The sequence below is a fragment of the Ambystoma mexicanum genome, chromosome 5p, assembly GCF_040938575.1.
Source record: "Ambystoma mexicanum isolate Mex_15411 chromosome 5p, UKY_AmexF1_1, whole genome shotgun sequence".
Lineage (NCBI taxonomy): Eukaryota > Metazoa > Chordata > Amphibia > Caudata > Ambystomatidae > Ambystoma > Ambystoma mexicanum.
This window is the reverse complement of record NC_090930.1, coordinates 551293862-551312942: the sequence shown is the minus strand read 5'-3', so window position 1 is coordinate 551312942 and position 19081 is coordinate 551293862. Positions and strand designations below refer to the sequence as shown.

The 19081-nt window shown below is 45.5% G+C and overlaps 1 pseudogene; it reads left to right on the top strand.

Annotated features, from left to right (window-relative positions):
* Positions 1-18446, top strand: part of LOC138480556 (protein smoothened pseudogene) — a 28594-nt pseudogene extending 10148 nt beyond the window's left edge.
* Positions 18447-19081: the final 635 nt, after the last annotated feature.

The window sequence follows — 19081 nt, the reverse complement described above, 5'->3', positions numbered from 1 at the left end:
AGAGGCCCTTAATGTTTTTTACTACACCCTTCTGGTTATTTGGCTACCTCAGAATACCCCTTGGACTCACTTCAATGGCAGTAGCTTTTCAATAGGTAATGTGCCATGTCCCCAAGGGCATCCCAGGAAACCTAATATATCAGGGAAAACCTTTTGTATATGGGAAGTGTTGGGGGAACATGAAAGCAGAATGAATGCCCTATTACGAAAAGCATGTTTAGGGAACAGGAGGTGGGGGTACCTCAGACACCTCATTAATTGGCAAGAGTACAGGCCCAAAGAGGAAACTATGACAGTCATCAAGGACATCCCAATGCCTACTAGCATTTGTGGGTATCGCAGCCCGCTTAATTACCATGGATGCGAGCAGAAAGAGGCTATAAATGGAGAAAAATTAATAATTTACCATCCATCAAGGTTGGGAACTGAGACTGATTCCCAATACTCAGTCATATTAAGAGAGTTACTATTGTGGGCATGGGGCATAGAGTAATTTAGGAGTTACATTTGGGGTAATCCCTTCAAAATCCATTCTGACCAGAAACCCTTACTTGAAGTCCTCACTGTTAAAATGATGTCTAAAGCCATACAAAGAATAGTGTGACTGAGCCTCAAGTTGCTTTGTGGGATACAAGAACTACCGCTACCGGGTAAGCTTTGTCCTGGCACCCATCAGCCTGCTGCTGATAGTTAGAGGTTGTTTTCTTATAAAAGATGTGATGACTTTATTCGCATAAAAAGTAACCAGCAGTGCGTGCTGAGTGAAAAAGCTGCCAGTAGAATTATTGAAACTATGGTATGATTAGGTATTTTTGGATTGCTGGCCAGGGAGCCCAGGGAGCCCAAGCACTGGAAGAGGTTTTGCCAGGCTCCTATGCTGAGCATGGAGATCCATATTCTCTGGCAACCATGGACAGCTTTACTGCTTACAAGAGATATCCATTATTTTTGACTGCAAACTACTCTGCCCCAGATGTTGTGCCTCAAGCGGATGAGGACCACCAGAGCAGCATTAAGTTGCTCCCCCGAAATAGCCATTACAATGGTTCATACCGGCGCTCCAAAATGGATATGACATTGAGCTCTGTGCCAACAGGGCGCCTCCCCCATGGAGGACGAACACAGGTTAGAAGAGTGGGCATGGCCACTATCCACTCCAGAGCCAACCTCATGGACAGAGAGCTTGATGATGCAGACTCTGACTTTTAGTGACAGTGCCTTGTCTGAGATAATCACCTGGTTAGAGAATTATCACAGGTCTCCAGACAAGGCAGTGGTGCCGAAGATAAGGGTCTCTTGGTGCCCAGAGGCTTTCCCAAAAGTCCCCTTGCAGAGACCCCAGTTTGCTGAGGACCTGGAAGATATTGTCCATCTTGGCCCCATTGTACCAAAAGCCTCCTCTTCAGATACAGGGATTTTCACCTTTGCTTCTCCATCTGATGCAAAATACCTCATTGGCCAACAGAACTAGACAGTACAGTTTGGAGATCAACTAGCCAGGGGCCTATTAACAGTCTTACCTAGAGAGAGCGCATTTTAGGGATGCCATTTTCGGAAAATACATGGACAGTTATTTATTTGTTTTTTCCTGAGCTTAAACTATTATGGAAGAGATTGGCTGATACTTGGAGGTAGGGGGACCCAGTGTAGGTGACTCTGACAGCCCAACCCCAAGGTCTTGCAGGCTTGCTTCCAGTTCAATTGGGCAGGAAATGTTTCTTCATCTTGCAGAAAGGTGGCTGTTTTGTTTAAATGGATTTGTCAAATTCTTAAAAAGCAAGAAATGTCCTTCAGAAGCATAGCCTGCTGGGTATTGTTGAAATGCCTGGAGAAAATATTCATGCCAGTCTGCAGTGCCTCTGTGTTCAGACCCCGGAGTTGCCAGGGGAGTGTGTTGCCTGGCACTGGGTGAACAGTGTCCACCCATGGAGTCTGAGTGCTGGGTGGGTGGTTGGAAGAGCTGTGCAGGCTGTTGCCCCACACTCTGCTTCTGCTTTCACTAAGGACATATTAGCCTGCTTGGACATGATTGCCTATGTAATGATGTTGTACAGGAAGGCGGAGTGACCTCTGTCGGGCTCATCGGATCAGAGCTCACCCTCGAGTACTTTAAGACGAGATAGCTGCACCTTGAGGTGGATAGGATGCAGGATTCTCTTACTCCAACACCAATCAATAAGGACAACTCAAATGGTTTGGCAAAGGGAAGTCTGTTTAATGACAAGTACAAAAAACAGGGAAACATTAGGAAATCATCAGTGATGTGATCGCCGTCTCGCTTTAACTTCCACAATCTTCATACAAACGGCAATTCTTTTAAGCAAAAGTCGTCATCATTGATGTGTAACACTCGAAAGTTTGACATGCAAGTCTATTGGTTGGAAACGGTAACTTAAGTATAGGTACTATATCTGTAAATGGTAACGGGGTGTGGGGATTGGATAACTCTTATCGGATGGGTGTCTACGCCCATCCCTCTACATCACTCATGCAAGATGTCACTACAAGTACAACGTCTCATTGGGTCTACTAACTATAGGACCCTAGATTACTTGGTCCATTGTGATTGGGTCAGTTACATCCCCAAGCATAAATCTCCACATTCATTAGCAGCATGCAGAATGTTCACCCAGATGTGGCATGCCCCAAGTTTCAACCTGCCTTCCTTCCATCAATCAGTACTTTGAGGATATGTGTCAATTAGTTGGCTGAGGATGGCCTCAAAAATGTAGCTTCTTATCAGGGAAAGTTATGGCATCCTCTGGGTTTGGGTGACATCAGACGTTGGTACCTCTTCGCGCTTGGTTGGTCACGTGTCTGTACACCGTGAAGCTGCTCCATTTTCCAACTATTTGCGTATTTGATTCTCTCTTCGGCCTTGCCCACTGCCTGGGCCTCCTTATCCCGACCTTCAAGGACAGGCTGCTATGCTCTTTAAGTTTCGATTCTTCGGAGTTGCAACTCTCCTCCCTTCCTTGGGTTGACCTCGAATTCCTAGGCATGAGCTGCTTCTTGCAAAGTTTCGATTCCGCTCTTTCGTCTGGCTTTGTGCTGGTATATGGCCCTGGCCTCTTTGGCCCCTATCATCCTGCGCTTAATTCTGCTTTCATGTAGAGTGGACTGCACTTATATAATAGGCTTTATTGAGTTAGATATATATATAGTTGGCACTTGCCGCTCTATTCTTCTACTAAGCATAGCAAGCTGCATTGTTTTCTTAGCTTCTTGCATTACAAGCCTATGTACAGGCGTTAGCTGGTTGCATACTTCCATCCTGCTTTATGGTTACATTTCTTTATATTTCAACATTGTTTCTTCTTCTAAGCCTGTGATATCCTTATCCATGGTGTTTTGTCTTAGTGTGTCATCTTTTGGTTGTTGTTCGTTCATCTGTACTTCTGTCCGGGCCCTAGTGACGTCACCATTCACCTTCGATTAAGGCCCTTTGGGTCTCTTTGGGTCTCTTCTGGGACAGTCTGAAAGTAGTCTTTATGTCGTGTTAGCTGTTGGTACGGTTGTCTCAATGGGTACCGTGCTGCCCATGGTTGTCTGGTTATTGGCACTTCAACAGGTATTTCTCTTCTGATGGCCACTGGGCAGAGCCCTAGCGTGGCTCTCTGCTGGTTTATTTGCTCATCATACATCACATATCTCGGCGAATATGTTCCTGGTATTTCACAACGGTTCATCGACCACTTCTGCTTCCTCCTTTGGATTCAGCTTACTTGGTTCTTCTTTATTAATTTCTTCTTCATCTTCTGGGTTTGTACATGATGGTGCGAAGGTGTGTCTCTTTGGAGTCCAAATTTTTATCACTCCTTTCAAACTTCCTGCTGTTTTCACATGTTCGTCTTTGTTCCATATCATTAGCTGGCATTGTCCATTCGGGCTACAATAAATCAATTTTCCTTCGTACTTTGTTCATTTCCTGGGATACACAGATTTTGTTCCTTCTGGTGCATATTTGCTTGCCTTCACAGATTCTCTTACTTCTTCATCAATCAGGTCTCTGGGCTTCCATCCTGGTTTGATATCGATCATGATCTTCATCCCTATGGCTTTCTTCACAGTTTTCTGGCATTGTGAGATAATTATCTTGATAACACAAAATCCTAATAGTATCAACAGTAACAGGGCTCCCAGGAACTTGAATATGTCTGCCATCCATTGTGGGACGCATGGGAATAGTGTTCCAAACCAGCTGTCATCATCACTTCGTCTGTTTCATCAATCATCTGGTTCTGTATGTTTTATCAGCATACTTATGGCTTCTGTTAAAGTTCTATTTTCTTCATCATGAGAAGGTATAAATGTGCAACATGATTCTCTGATTTTTGCGCAAACTCCTCCATTCATCGCTGTGATCATGTCAAGCACATATCTGTTCTGTGGAGTCGTCAGTCAGATTGCTCTTAACTCTTCCTTGATTGCGTTGAATCCTTTTATTGTCGAGTTGATGGTTTGCAGTAATTCCCAACTGGTGATTTGCAACCACTTAGTATTTGCTCCAACCTGGAATCTTGGCATGATGATCGTTGTGAACACAGATGAGTTAAGGCTGAAAAGCAGTACTCATACGGGATTGCATGGAATGCTTCTTCTGATTTGGCAGAAAAGTAATTGTCTCTTTTCCTTTGGGATACCAGCTCAACAGATCTCCTTTTCCTCAGGTGAGCATCTGCTTTTGGGAAACTGTCAATATTTAAGTCGCTTTTCGGGATCACTAGTGCAGGAACGTGGACATTCACTATTGTGCATATGCCTTCCCAGTTTTTCAGCAGTCTTATGAATGCTTTGGATCCACATGCCCAGTAATGATCCATAATTACTGGGGTTCCATGAGTCATTCCTGGAGCTTCAAAGATTTGTCCGAAGTTCTGATTATCTCCCGTCTTCCTTGTGCCATTGTTCCTGAAGCACAATTTCGGGGTTTCCAGTGGCACTATCTGCGGGGGTCCTCCTCTGTCTTCGACCCATGTTAGCAATTTTGTGAGTTTCGGCCATGCAAGTTTGCACAACCTCGGAGAGTTCTCTATTGCTTCCTTATAGGCTCCAAAGACCATCCTTGCTCGGCAGATCAACCCTCCTTCTTCCCATCCGTCTGGTGAAAGCACTGTTCCCCAAATCTGCATTTGGCCTCTGTTCTTCCAATTTTTTGCCTCTTCTGGAGTTTTTACTTGGACATTTAGCTTTGGGTTCACTTCCCATCTGATTTCTGCCCCTTTAATTCCAGGCTTCTCGTACCTGATCACATGATTCCTTGTATGGGCTCTGTTTCTCGTCTTAATGTCCTATATATAATCATCTTCATCAGGGTAACTTGTCTTGGTTGCCCATATCAATGAGGCATCCCTCCCCATAAACTGCCCTCTGGTGTTGCACATTGCTACGTGTGATCACAAAGATCTTGGATTTCCCCATGCTGTATGGTAGGAGTGCACAAACAAAGCATTCCCCTTTTTATTTTACTTCTTCCAACTTCTTTCATGTGCTGGTACCAAATGTTGTTTCCTAGGTGTGCTGTGCTGTCCAGGTAGTCATTCAGTTCATTGTTATCTTCATGCAGGCTCCTCTTGATCCTTAGTGTCTTCCTGTATTTTGCTATAACTACATCTCTAAACGTCTCTGTGTGGCTTTTCCTTGCTGGAGGACTCTCGGGCATGCTGGTCGATGGAGCAGGTTCCTTTATCTGCATCGATGTGGTAGGTGGAGGTTTTGCAATTCTCTCCTTCTCTTCTTGCATTCTTTTCCTGCCCTTAGCCACCAGCCTGTCACCGGCCTCGTGTATGGCTGCATTGTGGGCCTGGTACTTGTTCCTTGTGTTGGAACTTGTGTGGTTGTCAGTACAGTCTCTTCAGTTTTATTTTTCAGTTCCTCATGCCGTTTCTTCGCTCTAGCTATAAATGGGAATAAATGATCTATTAACATTTGTGTCTTTTGCAGTGAATTCTCCTACAGCCGCTACTGTCTTTTTAAGGGCTTTTGTTAAGTCTTCTTTCGTTGGCTATTCTCTTGATTCTTTTCGGATTCTCTCATTATTTTCTGGGGCTGATTGTTCGGTAGGCAGTCTCATGCTCTCGAATGCCTTCGCTCGAGGTCCTGTGGCCATTGACACATGCCCTGGTTTGTGTGCATTCAGTGTGTGGGTGCGTGTAGTTGTCAGTGCTATGTTTTCATTCATTCCGTGCTGACCCTGTCTCCAGCTCTTCTCTTCATTCGTTACCTCAAGTGTGCATGTGTCACTGTTGACTACATTCATTTTCAGTCCATTTACTTTACCATCAGATTTTCTCGGGACTGGAATAACTATGTAGGGTCTGGGTGCTTTTGTGGGACTCATGCGTACATCATCAGGTGGGTGCACTGAAATTGGAACGCTTCGTGCACCAAGAAAAAATGCAGTTCTGATGGTTAATGACAGCAAAATAATGATAAACACAATGCATAAATACATGATAGTGCGGTAGGTTAAACGGCAGCATTTCCTTCCAGAGAAGCAAGGGCACCCCTCTGCTTGTGGGAGGACCAGGTTACTGTTCTGGGCCCCCATCTCGATCATAACAAAATGTAAATGTTTATTCTTTTCCCCCAATTTAATATTGTTCTCGAACAGTTTGTATCATAAAGTGTCTGGTGCTTCACAAGTGTCCCCCCTCTTGCGGGTGACTATTGTCTCTGGATACAGGATGCAGTATGCTTGCTAGACTATGGAAAAATAGATTAGACTAACACTTTGATAAGTCACTTTTACTGTGTATATCAAAGTAGGTGAGTTCCCAGTCCGCCCCCGAATCTGCTTCAGTCCTGAGGACATGTTGGATACTGTTCAATGTGAAGAAATGGGAAAAAGGCAATTAAAACAAATAAAGGTGAAGTTGTTGTCTCTGTTCCCTCAATCTGTCCCTCGGCGGAAAGATGAAGTGCTTGCCTCAGCTTCCTTGATCTGTCCCTCGGCGGAAGGTTTCTCTGGAATCTCCTCATGTAATCTTTCTGAATGTTGGACAGCTCCACTTGCAGCATGATGCCATGGAGGAGCATTCCCATCTGTGCGACATTAGCTGGATCTCTGATGAATGTGAGGACGTCAACCTCGATAGGTCTCCCCACCATTTCTGGAAAGTCAGTCACTAGGCGAAAGAGGACGTTGTGCACCAGTCGGCTGTACTCGGGTGACAGCAACATTTGTCCTACCATGCTGGGTTCAGGATTACAGGCCCTTCCCTTGACGTGAACAATGCTTGCACTTTCCTGACGCGTGGATTGCGACCAAATAACTTAGCTTGGTCCACAGCTGACTCAAAACATCAGAGTTTTCTGGATCTCGAATGAACCCGAGACTGTCTGTTGATCTCCCGACAATAGCTGGGCACTCCTCTATGATGCGAAAGAAAAGCGTATTGACAAGTTCCTCTATAATTGTCTGTGGTGGAAGCATTTGTGTCCTTATTTATCACTGTATTCAGGCAGTCCAATGAAGGCAAGTAGTTGCCTGATTACTTTCTTGTTGGCAGGATCCTGGATAAAGTCGGTGACACTGGTGACCCTCCCTACCAGCGACGGATATGATGCCAACACTAACTGGAAGTAAGTGAGTACGTCCTCTGTGATTTTTCTGCTGGGGGACACCATAAATGCTGCCAAACATAGTCTTGATATTCGATGATTCAGGGTACTGTGTTTAGCTCTTAAGGTAAAAGTCCTTGATCACTGTCTGTTACAGTCTTGTTTCTCAACAACGCTTAAGTGTGGTTTGATTTACAAGTTTGTGTCAACAAAATGTGTTGTGGCTTAAATGTGTAATTTTCTTCTTCACCCTGCAACTAGGATGCACAGAGTGTCTGGCTTATCCCCTTTTGCTTAGAGGAAATGTCCAGTTTAAGTCACAACTTGCACAAGAGTCCTTTGTCTTGGCTTTGCTGCTCATGCGTCCTTCTTCCTCATCATGGATCTCGTCTGCAAGTGCTGAGGTTCTTCCCCGTTGTCTGTGGGTTCTTCATGGTGGGGTGCAGCTAGAGGGCTTTCTCCGATACAGGGCTTAATGTCATTGAGAAAAATCCATGCTCTCCTGCCCTGCAGTTTTACAGCTGGAGGAGTGCAGTCCTCTACGATGAAAGGGCCATTGAATCTTGGCTCATCCTACCTCTTCCTCGTGTGGTTCTTCACCAACACAGCATCCCCAGGGAAAACGAGTGGAACATGTAGACCTTGAGCTGGGTCTGTTGTAGCATCTCCTGCTGTGTTTTGTGCTGTGCTGCACCCTCTTCGTCATCTCTGCAGTTGGTCTGAAATTACAGTAAGACTGGATGTCATGCAGTTCAGGTAATTTTGCAATTTGGATCCCAGGACCTCTTGGGTTGGCTGGACATCACATCTAGCTCTGTCTCGAGCGGTTAGGGGAGTATTCATTCTCCTTTCTGTGACTATCTTGTACGGTGTAAAATGATGGTCGGAGCCTGGTTGGTTCTAAAGAGCATACAATGCCAGTAGAAGGCAGTGCAACCATCCCCTCTAGAGTAAGCTTCAACTTGGCTATCCTTTCTTTTAACAAGCCGTTGAGCCTCTCACAAATTCCATTACCTTCGGGATGATACGCCGACAAGAACTTGTGCTTTATACCAAGCAACAAGCTAATCTGTTCAAATACTGCATTAACAAAGTGAGGGCCATTATCTGATCTCATGACTTCACACCCCCCCACATAGGGAACACTTCCCTCACTAGGAATTTGGCCGCACAGGTAAAGTCTGGGTGTGTACATGGACCTGCTTCTATCCATCTAGAGAATGGACACACCACTACAATTAAGTATCTGTACCCGTTGACACTTGAATCATGTTGACATTGTCGATATGTAAGTGCTGAAAAGGCCCATTTGGCCGGGGGATGAATCCTCTCACTACTTTTAATGTGTGCCCAGCAGTGAATTGCTGGCAGATTATGCAGTTCACTATAAAGAATGCAAAATGCTCAGCTAAATTCGGTATAAACCAGTCTTCTGCGAGCATTGCTGCTAGATTCTCTTTTGACATGTGTAGTGGGTAATGCAATTGCTCCAATAATATTTTTAGTAGGGCTACAGGCATTACTGGTTTACCAGTGCTGTCTTGCTGCCACAATCCATCAGAGGGGTTTAAATAACACCCTCAACGTTGCCATAGGTTCTTCTCATCCTGTGGTGCCTCCCCTTGAATCTCCATTAGTTGCGTCTGCCCCAGATTACTATAGGCTTCAGGTGTGGTACGTGCCATCATCATTCTCTCATGGGTGCACGCCACTTCCACTTCCATGATCGTTCTACTTTTGGAGGCCATGCGCTTGGCTTCCGTGTCTGCTGCGTGGTTTCAGCGTGACACAAAATCTGTCCCTTTGGTGTGGGCAGTGCATTTCACGACCGCTATGCCCACTGGGAGCTGTAGTGCCTTAATCAGCCTTTCCAATAAGGCTGCATGCTGCACTGGAGTGCCGTCTGCTCGGAGGTAGCCCCTCTTTTTCCAGCGAGCTAGTCCTGTGTGCACTGTGGACGTCACATAGGTGGAGTCACTATACACCGTTACTTCCTGGTCTGCATGATTTTCAATGGCGAGTATCAATGCCAATAGTTCTGCAGCCTGCGCTGAATAATGAGATGGTATTCATGCGCTGACGTGTACTTGAAATTCTCCATTTTCTACGTGTTTAATTACGGCAACACCTGTATATCTTTGTCCGTCTTCTTGGTCTCGAAGATCCGTCAATAAAAATGATCTCTCCTCCCACCAGGCCATTTTCTTTCACCATGGGGATTTCATCATATAATTCTTCATAGTTTGCACAGTCATGTATCGGCTCTCCTTCAGTGACTGGCTCTGCTATGAATGTAGCTGGGTTCACTGTTTTACATCGAACTACCTTGATCGATGGATTAGATATGATCACTTCATATGCAGAAGCTCACTGAGACATCAACGTGCCTTTAGGTTTCTCTAAAATAGCAAATAGTGAATGTTCGACGTATAACGTCATGGAACATCCCATCACAATAGTGGTTGCCTTTTTTATGGCGAATGCTGTGGCAGCTACAGTTGGTTCACATGGGAAGTGGCCTCTCATTACTGGGTCCAGGATCCCACTGTAATATGCCAGGGGCTTGTATCCCAATGATTTTGAGCGATCACCTGCTGTCATAACGTTGCCATCCTTGTGCGGGAATAGGTAGAATTCCTCTGCATAATTAGGAATCCTGAGAACTGAAGCTGTACAAATCGCGCTCTTGAGTTCTGCAAACCCCTTTTCCAATGCTTCAGTCCATTCAATCTTTTCCTTTGTCGCCTGGGCCTTCTTCAGGGCCTGGAGCAAGGGCTTGGTATATGAGCTGTAATTGAAGACCCATGCTCTAACATAATTGCATAGGCCTAGAAAGCTCTGCATTTGCTTTATCGTGTGTGGTTTAGCCGTGTTCATGATGGCTTCAGCCCTTTCTGCGGTCACCTTTTGTACCTTCGTGTGAGATTAGCTGGCCTATGTATAACACCTCCTGTTGACAATATTGCAACTTTTCCTTGTCAACCATATAAACTTTCTCAGCCAGTACAGTCAATAGCTGATGAGCTGAATAGAATTGCGTCTGCATTGTTCTTCCGTGGAGCTGCAGATCAAGATGTCATCCACATATTGCAAGACAACACTTTCTAATGCAATATTGCTTAGGTCTATCTGTAGGACTCTGTTGAAGATGCATGGGGACTCATAGTACCCCTGTGGCACCCTCTTACTTTTCAGATGCATTTGTCTGAATGTGAATGAGGTCCGATCTTGAGAGTCACGGTGCAACGGGATTGAGAAAAAGGCATTTTTCAAGGCAATCACCGTAAAATGTTTTGCCTTGGTGGGTATATTACATAAGATCATAGATGGATTAGGGACCAGATTGACCTCGGCTTCAACAATATCGTTTAATGCTCTTAAATCTTGAATTAAATGCCAAGACCCTCCCTTTGATTTCTTGACAGGATAAATCACCGTATTACAAGGTGACTCTGATGTCACCAAGATGCCCTGGTCCTTCATGGCGGAAATTGTCTTTGCGATCCCTTCATCTGCCTCTGTGGACATGGGGTATTGTCGTGCTCTCAGTAAAATTGTTCCTGGTTTCAGCTTAATTTTCACTTCTCACACCCCCTTCAGGAGGCCTATGTCCTATGGTCCTGTAGTTCATACTGAGACAGGCACCTGGGCCATGTCGCCATCAAAGTATTCCTGATGTGTTAGTGCCAACATCATTCTCTGAGGCACTTCTCTTTTGATCATTTTTACCCAAAATATGAGACTCACTTCCACCCTTGTCTCTTCTGAGTCTGGTTGTACTTCAAACAGATCGTCATCGGTGACGTCAGTCACTCGACACCATTCTTCAATGGCGATAATTGCACACCATTGTCTGCCTTCATCATCGTAGCCTTCAACCAATGCTACCTTTCCTCGCACAGCTGTGGTATGTATCATCAAGAGAAATACTTGTCCCTCCTCTTCATGCATCGTATTCTCGGTCTGAATAAAAATTCATCGGGGGTTCTCATGGTCCTATCTGCAAAGCCTGGAAATCCTGCCATGAGCACACACATGCCATATGCGAAAACGTCTGGCTCTAATGGTATAGCTCTCATGGCTATGTGCCCTGAGTATGCCCTGATCATTTCACACACGTTTGAATAATGCATTCCTGGAGTGGAGCATACTATGCCCTCCTCCGTAAACGAGATTGTTTTGTTCAACTTTGTCATGAAGTCTCGACCCAAAATGTTTACTGGGGTCTGACGCGAATACAATAAAGGTACATTCATCTTGACTCTCCTACGGAGACTGGGAGCGCGTCTGTAAAGGGAACTCGACTGTGAGCTCCTGAAAATTTCTGAATATCTATGGCCTCGCTGGACAAGGAAAACTTGCCTTCTCGTATGCACGAGCGTGTTGCACCCGTGTCAACCAAGAAGGAATATTCTTTACCCCCTATGACGACATTCGCCCTAGGTTCCCTATTAGGGTCTGGTGTCACTGATAGGATAGAGCACATCAGGGTTCCCAGTGAGCTGTCCTAGTTCATATATAAATTCGGCCCACTGTAGACTTGTGGATTCCCTCCACTCTCTGGGCTGCCTCCCCTTCCGGAGTTTGTGCCCTGGGACGACTGCGGTGGTGCCTGTTGAAATTGCCCTTGTGGCAAATTCCCCATGTTTGGGGGTTGAACCCCTTGCTGTGCATCCTGCTGCACGCCTGGTGCTTGCTGCTGCACTGTGTGGTTTTGTGCATTGCCCTGTTGTGAGGTTGCAGGTGGATTCGCCGTGCCTGCTCCTATTCCTTGGCTATTTTGCCACACGTCTTGACTTCTGCACGTGCGCGCCAAATGCCCCGTCATTCCACACAGAAAACATACTGGTGGTGGTTGGATTATTTGTCCGTTTGACATATCTGGGTTGCCCATTTGCACGTTTTGAAAACCTCCTTGATTACTCTGGAAACGTCCTTGATTACTTTGCCATCCTCTCCCTCTAAATCCCCTTCCCCTCGGGTACAGTCCTATGTTACCCTGGTTGTTCTGCTGTGGGTTAGCCACCTGTTGTAAGTTCTGTTCAGCTGGGCTAGTTAGCATGGCTCCTTCGAGAGCATTCTTTGATCATTTCTTTTGCCCCAGCTTCGCTCCCTCACCCTTTCGTGTTGCCTCCTTTTTCCGATTCTTTTCTTGCAACAATCTACAGCAATGTGCGATAGTTAACTGTATTTCAGCCCAAGGTTTAGCCTCAACCCCTATCAATTTCTTGAGCTGTTTCTGCACCGATTCTGCAACCCTTGGCACAATATGTGGTAAAACACTGGTATAGATTTCGTCCAGGATTCATGCCTTTCGAGCACCCAAGCGTCTTGGAAATTCTGGATATAAATCAACGGATCTTCTGACTCCTTCATTTTTTTAGTCATTATAGCTCCCATATCGGAAGTGTCTGGGTAAAGCAGTCGTAGCGCTTTCCATACTGCTGCTCTGCAATTATTAAATGGTGCTCCGTCGTGAGCAGTGTTAATTATGGTTACACCAGGGTACCCTGCCCGTGTCCGCACATTGTCTGCTCTCTCACCAAGTATGGCGATCAGGAGGCCTTTAATGTCCCTTATGGCTAACGTGACACCCCCTGCCATTTTTTCCTACTCATGTATCCACTTGCCGGCTTCCGATGTCAGCATTGGAAGCTTGTTTTTCAGGTTTTCTCGATCCATGTGTGGCCAAGGAATATATTGCGGTCTTGCTCCCCCTTTTTCTAGTAGCAGAAATTGGAATGCGCAGTCTTCCTTCTCTTCTCTCATAGCTCTCCTGTATACCGCTGGGGTAATATTCCTGCATCGCTGTCTGCCTGGCAATGTCCTCAACCTGTCTGTATAGGCGGGTGCCGACACCCCCCTCTGACCATGGGGTGTTCCATCATGCCGGTCCGACTGTGTGGCAGACTCTGATGTCCTCGGTGCGGACTCACTAGCATCCGACCATCGTACCCCTTTGTCCCTTGGGAGCCGCTTTTCGCCCCGTCTCCCTTCTTCATTTGTCTCGCACACTGTTTCCTCTCCGGAGTCGGACATTGATTGTTCCCAATTCACGCAACTCCTTGTGTCATCATCGTTTTTACTGATTTCTAGTCTGTCCAGGGACAGTCTCCTGCTCCCACTTCTTTGGGTGACATTCTCAGTGTGGGAATGGGCTGGTTATTGGCACTTCAACAGGTATTTCTCTTCTGACGGGCAGTGGGCAGAGCCCTAGCGTGTTGTCTCTGCTGGTTTATTTGCTCATCATACGTCACATATCTCGGCGAGTATGTTCCTGGTATTTCACAATGGATGGCTGGAGTGCAGGCCATATCTGGGACTTCCTCTACAATGTCAAATGTTGCATGATGGTTGTGGAATTTGTTTGGAAATTATGATGTCACCATAGTGACAGTTCAAATAGAGAACAATAAGCTCATGAGAAACCTTTGTTACAATGTGTGTTTATGAAGCCTCCACAATCGGCAGTGACAAGGGTGGTCCAGAAACTGCTGATATCGCTGAAAGGCTAAAGGAGCTGTAGCAGAGACTGGTGCTTTCCAGGCCTGCCTGAACTTGCATGACATCTGCATGGACCCTACTGACTTCCTGAGCAACTGATTTCCTGAGCAAACCATGTCTGTCGCATGGCCCTGAAAATGTAAACCAACTTGTGAAATCTTGCTGAAGGGTTTGCTGAAGAGCAATTTTCCCAGCTCTGCTCAATAGACTGTTTAGTATTGGTGACAATACCGGACAGAAATGGATGTCCCTGTGCTGATACATGTTGGTTTTGTCTGTAATAAACCGCAGTTTGAACTTGCCGTTGACTGAGTCCTCCTTTTATCCTCTGGAAGGTCTCAGGGATGTAAGTTAGGGGTCACCAGGGGTCGCACCCCCTGAGTTTTCCCTTGCTACCCCTGGAGAGAAAAAAAACGTTTTTCTTTTCTTTTTTTGTTTACAAATTGAAGCTCCTGGGCTGTGGCCAATGCCATGTGGCCCTTTGTTTCTAGAGTGGATGGCTTTCTTGTTCAGGCTTTTTTTTTTTTAAACAGGGGGGTTCTCAAGTGTAACACTTTGAGCAGTGACCCTAAATAAGAAAGAATAGGAATAACAAATAATTTGTTTTTCTGGAATTCTATACAATAATTGCTAGACTCCTTTAAGGTTTATTTCAGGCATACTTTAGGGGGTGAGTCACTGATTTAGTCTGTTCTTAAACACCTTAAATTCACAATGCAGACAAAATCCTCCAAAAAGCAGAATTATCACCCATTCAGACTATGTATTGTGCTTTTCGCAAGTTGCAGTTACAGCATGTTTTTTTCTGCTTATACATATTGTGATCCATTTTTGTATGAAATGTATATCACGTTAAAGTGAAATTGTAACCATATTTTTCATAGTGTACTTAGAAACAATTCCATGTGATGCCATTTCCTGTTTTGTGAAAGGGTTAACCATCACTTTCCGTGATGTCAATTCGGGGTGGGGTCAGATAACATCACTTCCTGTGATATCATCAGGGATTCAAGGGTCATGTGATGTCTCTGTCGCTACCCCTGGCATTTTGGTGAAACGACGTTCCTGGAAGGTGTTGGGCCTTTTGAGAGTCTGCAGACTCTTAGTGGCCCTCTGGGAGTTTGTCCCACCATCTACTTGACAAAACAAAAGGCAAGAGAAACACTAATGGAATACATGTCTGTACTACGTGCTCTTGCTAACTCCTGCAATTTAAGAAACGGAATGGGCACATTTGAACTCATAAGAGATCAAATACTCATTCAACCCACTGACGCCTCAACAGGAAAGACTCTGGGTGCGTGGAGACCCTGTCCTTGTGCAGGCTATTGCCAAAGAAGGTTTTAACACACTGAGCTCTGCTCAAAGGGGTTTGAAGAAAAGATGCCAGTGGCTATTGACATCACCACTCACTCAAACAATGGACACAACACACAAGTCAACCTTGTTAAAATAATTCTGGAGATCCCAGAGAAGAGAGACAAGGACAAGGAATGAAAATCGGGTAAGTGGAGGACAGTAGCATCCAGCATTAATAAGGAATGCAAGTGCTTCCGATGTGGGAGGTTTGGTCATTTTGTCAATTCCCATGCGTGTCCTGCAATAAAGCAACAGTGCTCCACTTCTGGTACCAGAGGATATTTTGCGGTTGTATTTTGCAACAAGAAAAAGATGCCCTGCATTCAAGAAGGTGGCCGCTCTGATGAGCAATGAGTAATGATCATCAGGAGCCACACATAGGATTACCTTGGGATGAATTGTCCAAGCTCAACGGTGCAGATAAAACAGGTCCCGAGGCACATGATGGTTGACAGTTACTCGACATACTCCATCATTTCAGAAAACAAGTGGAAATCTCTCATAAAAAGGGGTATACAAGACAAGTTGAATACGTCAGATATCAGAGACACCAGAGGATTTGAGGGATCACTAATAAAAATGCTTTGATTCTTCAACACCCTTATGAAATTAATTTAAAGACAAGATGGCCTTAGTAAAAACCTACTTGGCCAAAAATGGGGACAAATTGCTGGGGTGAAGAGTCCAAGTGACCCTTGGTATCACACCTGAACCCAGCAAGAAATAACCTGTTTAATAAGTAGACAGTGGATTAAAGTCAGAAAAGGATTCATTCCTTCATTCACTCAACAATAAGATTGGTTGCCTTAAAGGACACATGCAAACTATTATAGTAAAGGTAGTGGCCATCCCAGTCTGCCACACACGCAGGAAGATACCCCTGGTATCGAGAGCAGAGGCGGAGAAGTAATTTTAGAGACTTGTGAAAAAGATGCTAGTTGACATTTTTGAACCAATACAATTTGCAGAGGGGTTGAGCCCCATTTAATAGCACAGAAAAAGAAAGGCAAGATCTGAGTGTGCATGGATCTGAGCGCCCTTGACAAGGCCATTCTTATGTACAAGTTTCCCAATCCTCTCATCGCCTATATGCTCAAATGCATCCATGGAGTGGATCTACTCATCCCCTACCGCCTGTCAGCTGCCTACCACCAGATCCCACTGAAGCAGGCCTGCAGACACTTAATGTTTTTTACTACACCCTTCTGGTTATTCGGCTACCGCAGAATACCCTTTGGACTCACTTCAACAGGAGTATCTTTTCAATGGATAATGAGCCACGTCCCCAAGGGCATCCTAGGAAACCTAATATATCAGGGAAAACCTTCGGTATATGGGAAGTGTTGGGGGAACATGAAAGCATAAAGAATGCCCTATTACACAGACTAAAAGTTAAAGGACTGACCATTGAGGCTAAGAAAGGCTTGTTTAGGGAACATGAGGTGGGGGTACCTCATACACCTCATTAATAGGCAAGAGTACAATACAAGCCCAAGGAGGAAACTATGACAGTCATCAAGGGCATCCCAATGCCTAATAGCATTTTTGGGTATCGCAACCCACTTAATTACCATGGATGCTAGCAGAAAGAGGATATAAATGGAAAGGAATTAATCATTTGCCATCCTTTAAGGTTGGGGACTGAGACTGATTCCCAATACTCAGTCATATAAAGAGAGTTACTATTGTGGGTATGGGGCATAGAGTAATTTAGGAGTTAGATTTCGGGTAATCCCTTTAAAATCCATTCTGACCAGAAACCCTTACTTCAGGTCCTCACTGTTAAAATGATGTCTAAAGCCACATAAAGAATAGCGTGACTGAGCCTCAAGTTGCTTTGTGGGATACAAGAACTACCGCTACCGGGTAGGCTTTGTCCTGGCACCCATCAGCCTGGTGCTGATTGTTGGAGGTTATTTCCTTATAAAAGGTGTTATGACTTTTTTCTCATAAAAAGTAACCAGCAGTGCATGATGAGTGAAAAAGCTGCCAGTAAAATTAATGAAACTATGTTACGATTAAGTATGTTTGGATTGCTGGCCTTCGGCTTTGTTCTGATCACGTTCCCGCCACCCCTTCTATGACTTCTTCAACAAGGCGTAATGGGAGCGCAGCTTCCGAGAATACGTTCTCTGCGAGGCCAATGTAACCATTGTGCTGCTGGCCAACAGGCCGGTCCCACACTGGGAAATCAAGAACAGGCCTAGGTTTCTGGTGTAAAACATCGACCTCTATGCAGTGTTTGGAACTGGCATCGCCATGAGCACCTGCGTGTGGACCAAGACCACTGTTCTTATCTGGAAGCGCACCTGGTGCAGGATCATTGGGCGCAGCGACGACAAACCCAAGCGCATTAAAAAGAGTAAGATGATAGCCAAAGATTTCTCAAAGAGGAAGGAGCTGCTGAAAGACCCCCAACGTGAGCTGTCCTTCAGATTGCACACAGTGGCGCACAAGGGGCCTGTGACTGGTCTGAACATCGACCTGAATGAGCCCTCTGCTGATGTTTCTTCTTTGTGGGTCCAGCATGTTATCAAGATGGTGGCTAGTAGGGGTGCTATCCTTCTCCAAGACCTGTCCCTCACACCAGTGGCAACACCAGTACCACAGGAGGAAAGGGCTGAATTATGTCTGGTGGACTCCAGCCTTCTACCAGAGATGGATAAGCACGGATTCAAGAAAAAGAAGAAAAGGAGAAGAAAGAAAGAAGTCTGCCTCCTTGGAGCCAATGAGGAGATGGCAGATGGGTCTTACATGGCAGCCCAGACTTCTACCACAACTCTGCGGCTCCCAAATGTGCCAACGCAGAAGTGCCTGGTGTCAAGAGCCAGGGAGCCCAGGCACTGGAAGAGGTTTTGCCAGGCTCCTATGCTGAGCATGGAGATCGATATTCTGCAAACTACTCTGCCCCAGATGTTGTGCCTCAAGAGGATGAGGAGCACCGGAGCAGCATTAGGTTGCTCCACCGAAATAGCCATTACAATGGTTCATACCGGCACTCCAAAATGGATTGGATATGACATTGAGCTCTGTGCCAACATGGTGCCTCCCCCATGGAGGACGAACACAGGTTATAAGAGTGGGCATGGCCACTATCCACTCCAGAGCCAACCTCATGGACACTGAGCTTGATTTTGCGGACTCTGACTTTTAGTGACTATGGCCTTGACTGAGATAATCACCTGGTTGGAGAATTATCACAGGTCTCCCGACAAGGCCGTGGTGCCGAAGATAAGGGTCTCTTGGTGCCCGGAGGCTTTCCCAAAATCCCCCTTGTAGAGACCCCAGTTTGCTGAGGACCTGGAAGATATTGTCCATCTTGGCCCCATTTTACCAAAAGCCTCCTCTTCAGATTCGGGGATTTTCACCTTTGCTTCTCCCTCTGATGCAAAATACCTCATTGGCCAACAGAACTAGACAGTACAGTTCGGATATCAACTAGCCAAGGGCCAAATATAAGTCTTACCCAGAGAGAGCACATTTTAGGGATGCCATTTTCGGAAAATACATGGACATTTATTTGTTTTTTTCCTGAGCTTAAACTATTATGGAAGAGATTGGCTGATACTTGGAGGTAGTGGAACCCAGTGTAGGTGACTCTGAGAGCCCCACCCCACGTTCTTGCAGGCTTGCGTCCAGTTCAATTGGGCAGGAA